This window comes from Vigna angularis, chromosome 8 (genome assembly GCF_016808095.1).
Source record: "Vigna angularis cultivar LongXiaoDou No.4 chromosome 8, ASM1680809v1, whole genome shotgun sequence".
NCBI classification, from domain to species: domain Eukaryota; kingdom Viridiplantae; phylum Streptophyta; class Magnoliopsida; order Fabales; family Fabaceae; genus Vigna; species Vigna angularis.
The window spans coordinates 8,436,916-8,443,180 of NC_068977.1; positions in this window are offsets into that span (position 1 = coordinate 8,436,916).

Below are 6,265 nucleotides of genomic sequence, written 5' to 3' on the forward strand. Positions count from 1 at the left end.
AATCAAAGTCATTAGGAATGGTAATGACTTTAAATTTATATTTTAATTGAACTAAAGTTATTTTCACTCATGACAACTTAAGTTGTGCATAATTTTTTAAACTAAAGTCATGGTCAATGATAAGACGTGCAAATACGCAATCAATGAGATGCATAGATAGATTAGAAAGCTTGGTAGAGTGTGGGAATGTCTTGCCGACCTCACAATGCTACTTAAGTGTCATGTCGAGTTATCCCTGATAATCAACCTTCTTGTTGAATTCTTCATGCTAGTCAATCTTCTTGTCGAGTTCTCCCCTTACTTATGCTCGACATTTCATCTGACTGGGCTATCTGCACATCTTATCACTGACCATGACTTTCCTTCGAAAAAATGTGCATAATTGAAGTCTTCATGAGTGAGGATGACTTTAGTTCAATTGAAATATAAATTTAAAGTCGTTATCACTCCTAATGACTTTGATTCAAAAAAATTACAAAGAAATTAGTAAGACTTATGACGACTTCACATTTTCTTTTCTAAATTTTATAAAAAAGTCGTCCTCACTCATTCTTGGAGGTGTAAGAAGAAAATTTGTACATTTTTTTCTTATTATTTTCCTAGAAAAGTAAACATTTTGAAAAACCACACTCGTTTGCATATTTAATTAAAGATATTACCTTCAAACGAACACTATAAGATGGTAATATCTTTCCCACGCATAATTTCACTTTTGATTTGTCGTCCCATTATGATTTTGATTGCGACATCCAGTATTGATACTTCTTTCTGAGTTTTTGCTTCAACTTGTCCATCAAAATACATGATAGCTTGGGAAGAGGTTATCTTGTCTTCTCCTCTGTGTTGTTGTCCCTTGATAAAGGTTGCAACTTTTCCTTTGATAAGGTCAAAGCTTCCAAATTCCCTAATGTAGTGAGGATTTAGGTTTCTAACCTATTGACCTCCATTTGCTCCAAAATTAAAGGCTCTAGATTAATAGACTTTAGAGGAATGACTAGTTTCATCATGTTGGTATTGGACCAGGACATATTCAGTGAATGGTGAAGTTTATAAGAAGCTCACATGTTAGGTCAAGGTGGTAAGAGAGACTTGCTCATGCTAGCCTAGTAGAAAGTGAATTAGAGTAGCTTTGCATGAAAATTAGATATTAAAATTTGGATCAATATATTTTTCATCCTTGAATTATTTCAAGTATTGAGTTTCATCCTAAACTAAACTATATACTTATTTCATCCTAATGTAGGTGAAGTAAAATATTATTATTTCCAACAAATCATGTTGATTAAAGTGTTTACATATAAAAAACAGAGTTTCACAATATATTATAATATAACCTTCAGTAGTTGTGTGTGGTTTGTGTGTTTTTATACGTGGGTTATCTTTTTAATTTTTAGGTGTGTTTGTATTATGGTATGACTTAAGATTGAAACTGTAAAATAATTCTAGAGGGCTTGATTGATCCCTCTCACAATCTTCTATTTATAAGAATAAATTGATACACAAGTACATGATAAATAGGGTAACCCTAGACACAATATAATCATGATAAATAGGGTAATCCTAGACACACTATAATCATGATAAATAGGGTAACCCTTGACACACTATAATGATGATAAAATAGGATAAATATCCTAACAGTACGGATTTGGAGTGAAAAATGAAACACGGGGAGGGAAATAGTGGTGAGATTGTTTGAACTAAGAAAAATATAGTGGAAAGTGAAAAGAAAAAAAAGTTTAGGAAATTTTGTGTATGATTTAATTGATAATTTAAAGAAAAAATTATAAAGTGACAAAATTTCTCTCATCAATTTTTAATTAAATTTAAATTATAATTTTATCATTATTTTACAAAATTAATGAATTATTATTATAAAATATTTAATTTTTTATTTTATAAATTTTTATTACTTTTATTCTAGTATTAATATTTCTAATATTATTATTATCATTTTATAAATTTATTATTATTTTTATATAGATTTTATAATGTTTACTAATATTATTATCATTTTATAATTTTTGCTATAAATAATGTGTTATCATAAATAGATATATTATTATTATTTTATAAAGTTGTTATTATTATTATTAGTTTAAATTTTATTGTTATTATTTATATTTTTTTATTATATTATATTAAATAATTAATTATATTACTTATATTTTATACAACGTGACACAATTTTTATAGGTAAACATGAGTGTCCACCTCTCTTGTAGGTCCGATGGAGATGGAAAAGTGAAAAGTTAATATTTTGGTAACTTCATCCTTACTTTACTTAAGAAATTAGGGAATGTTTAATAAAGATGAATTTGGGAGGATGGATTAATGAAGAAGTAAAGATAAGAGTAAGATTGTTTGAATTAAGGAAAAAATAATAAAAAAAAAAATTGAGGTAAAAATTTACGAAAGATAATGAATGATAAGGTGGGTTTTATAGGTTAAGAAAATATTTTAATTGATAAAAATGAAAGATTATTATTTTGATATTGGTCATTGTATTAAAATTTGTATTTACAAAGTCAAATAGGTATGTAATAAAGATACTTCAACTTCAATCTTTTCTTCAACAATTATTTTTTCTTTTTCTAGGACTCGTCTTCTACAAGTAAATGTGTGTTGTGCTTGCAAAAGATTCACCAATCCTTAAGTAAGTTGTCAGAATCAGATAATAGTCAAAATTGTAATTAATGTTAGAAGTAAATCCAAACTTCGATTATTATTATATATAACATAATTCAATAGTAAAAAAAATGGATTCTATGAAGACCACAGGTAAAAGAAGACTTGTCATAATAAGTTAAGTCGTGACATTTGCGTAAACATATTTTATTACTGATAAAAGAAGACCTATCATAATAGGTGAAAAAGTAAAATTTATTATAACAGACGAAATTCACCTTTCATAGTAAATTAGGCTTAGTAGAAAAATTGAAATTATACTCAAAACTTATTATGACTAATTTAGGAAGACTTGTCATAGTAAGTCTTCACCATGGCTGTTAGTTCACCACTTTTGCCTAAATTCCTAATTTTACTCTTGTTTCATTCATCATCCTCATTTCTGTTCACGAATACTCTCGCAAGTAGTTGCCTTCACCATCGACATAATTGCCTCCACATGTCGCAACGTTGTTGCCTCTCCACGTCATCCTCTCCCACACCCTTCTCCAACCCAACCTTTTTTCTCTACACAAACAAACTTATTATTCTCTCTATCTCTCTCCCAACCGACCAATCCATAATACATTCACACAACAAATGCAACTCTGTGAGTTATTTTGTTTTTCTGAACATAATCCTTCTAACCCGACTATTTTTGTGCTTAAATTTTCCTTCTTCTTCACTCTACCAACTCAATTTGATGAGCTTCTCTTTATGAATGAATTGAGTTTTCTCTCTTTTTGACTTTGCGTCTTTCTTTTGATTTCCTAAGTCTGAGGTGAGGTTGGTTTTTGTTATCTAGAAAGTTCGAGTATTTAGGGGTTTTCATTGCACTTTGCTATCTGGGGTTGTTAGGACTTTTTGGACAATCATGCTATCGGCATTGTCTGATTCGTTGGCAACGATTACGACCACCTCAGATGTTGTTTTGAAGCCATTGACATTGGAGAACTAGTGATGGTATACCTCCTAGCCATGGTCAAACACTTTTAGAGTAGGAATAACTTTGGGCCTTATATTTTTGCAAAGTAGACTAGAATTTATTTGGTTTTTGTATTATGGGTCAAGTAATGTAGGTTTTATTTTGAACCTTGTATTTTAGGCCAAGTAGTTTAGGGTTTTTAGACAACTTGAGTCAACAAAGGCTAAGGTCCAATGTTAACCAAAGTGGGATGTCCAAGAGCTAGGTTGGCAAAGGGGTCAAAGTTTTCAACCTAGCTTGGTGAGCAAGGGAGTGAGTCGTCCAACCTTTGTAAGAGTGGTTATGTGTCATGCTTACATTGGAGAGGATTTTCCATAAGTAGTGGTCATATGTCCTCCTCCTAATGGACAACATTTTTTCCACATTTTCTCCTCCTTATGAAAAATATTTTTCACATTGTTCTCCAAGCTAGCTAAGTTTTAGTTTTTAGGTTTTGTTACTACAAATTGAAGACATCATTGACCTATAAATAGAGGTGTCTACCCATCTTGTATTTATCTTGGATTTTGAGTAAAGTTATGGTGTCATTTTTGTTTCATAACACCAAAGGCTAAAACATCTTATATGGTTTGTTTTAGCCACATTCCTCTAAAATTGGTCTAACCTCTTTAAAAACATCATCAAACACCACCTATCACCCTCCAAACACAAAGACCGTGAGCCTTCTTCCCCCGCATCCCACTAAATTTTGCACCCTTTGAACCATTTCATCATCACTATAGTTTCTCTTGTAGCTTTGGCCCAATCAATCTATGGAAATTGCTATCAATAAGGGATTTTGGAATCTTAGAGGGCTGTAGTGGCAGATAGATCTTGCCGTGTTGTTGTGTTCAACTTCGACTTCAATTGATGATTTTAGTGTTCATCTGAGCGACGACCAATTGTTGAAGAAGGTAAACCGCACCTTTTTAGTTTTATTTTTCGGTGTTGAATTTTTATGATAATGTATTTGTGTGTGACGTGTGTTTGTGGAGATAAATTCATGGAAATAATATGAAAATGTTACAATGCAAGAGACTTTGAAGAGTATGCTTTGCCCATCTTGTGGGGGACCAGCGTGTCTTGAAGGAGATCGTGAACAAACTATCCATAATATGAAACTTGAAAATATCCACCTAAAGGAAGAGGTTAGTGAAGTCGTCGATTCATTTTATATTTGATGTGATATTTTGATTGCTAATATTTTAAATTCTAATTGACACACATATATATATATATATATATATATATATATATATATATATATATATTTTTTTTTTTCATTTATTTATATATATATTTATGTGAATTGGTTTTCAGCATGAGAAGGTGTCTCGTCTTCTTTCGAGGTACTTGGAGAGCCAGATGCTACCACCTGATCAGTTCCAACAGGGTATTTTTCCCATCATAGGATCAAGTTCTGCTGTAGCACTTGGAAATCCACTGAACCAAGTGATTGGTGGAAGTTCAAGTCATGATCCAAATCTTGCTTTGCATATGATGGATGGTGGCCATAACTTATTTGCAAATGAAGGCATAGGAAAAACCCTTATGGCTAAGGTTGCTGCTACGGCAATGGATGAGCTAGTTAGGCCTCTTCGGATTAATGAGCCCTTTTGGATTAAGTCTTCATCTCAAGATGGCAAGCTCTGTCTACTGCTTGAAAACTATCAAAAAATGTTCCCAAGGACCAAACATTTCAAAGGGCCTCGTGAATTTCAATTCCTTCGTTTCTGTCAACAAATTGAAGAAGGCCTGGTGATAGCAGATGTATCATTTGATTCCTTCCAGCAAAAACCCTCTATTTTTCAGTCTTGGAGACATCCCTCTGGATGCTTGATCCAGGAACTGCCTAATGGGTGCTCCATGGTTAGTAATTTACATATTAGTGAAGTACATAAGATTGAAATACTCTACATGTTATTGAGAAAGACGTTTAAATATAAAAGCAAATTTTAGAGGCCATTCTAGAAAGGATTGATTTATATACCTTGTTAAGATGAAGGCTTAACTGAGATAATATAAAAGCTGATTTTTCTTCTAACTCCAAATAAATATTTCTAGCTAATATTCCTTTATTTTATGTATGCTTTATCATTTTGTGATCCCTGTAAAATTTTTCCTTCCAATTTCCAACCTTGCATAATTGATAGTAGAGCCATCAAAATGAGTTTTACTACACTAGCCAAAAGAATGTGATGAGATGTTTTAACGGCTATTTATATCATGTTTAAACACTAAAATAATACTTAAAGATCTTTGGGCTATTGCCAATGGGGTTTAGTTTATAACTTTTGTTTCATAAATTCTTTACTGGAAGTGCTTAATTGCTTTTACATTGCCTGCTGCCCCAAAATCTGTAAAGAATTTGATAACAGATTTTTCTATGAACATATTTCCAAACAAATCAATTCTTTTAAAATCAGTCTCTTCAAAATCAAGTCTATCCTAATCCAAAACAAAGAGACTATAAATTGTTGAGAAACCTAATACCTAAATGTGAAGATGCAAATTCCATCAATATGGTTTCCTTGCTTTTGAATAACTCATTTTATTTTAGTTTTATTTGCTATGAAAATATTTTGATAACTTGTAGAAATATTTTAAGTTATAATACTTTACAATATTTTGGAA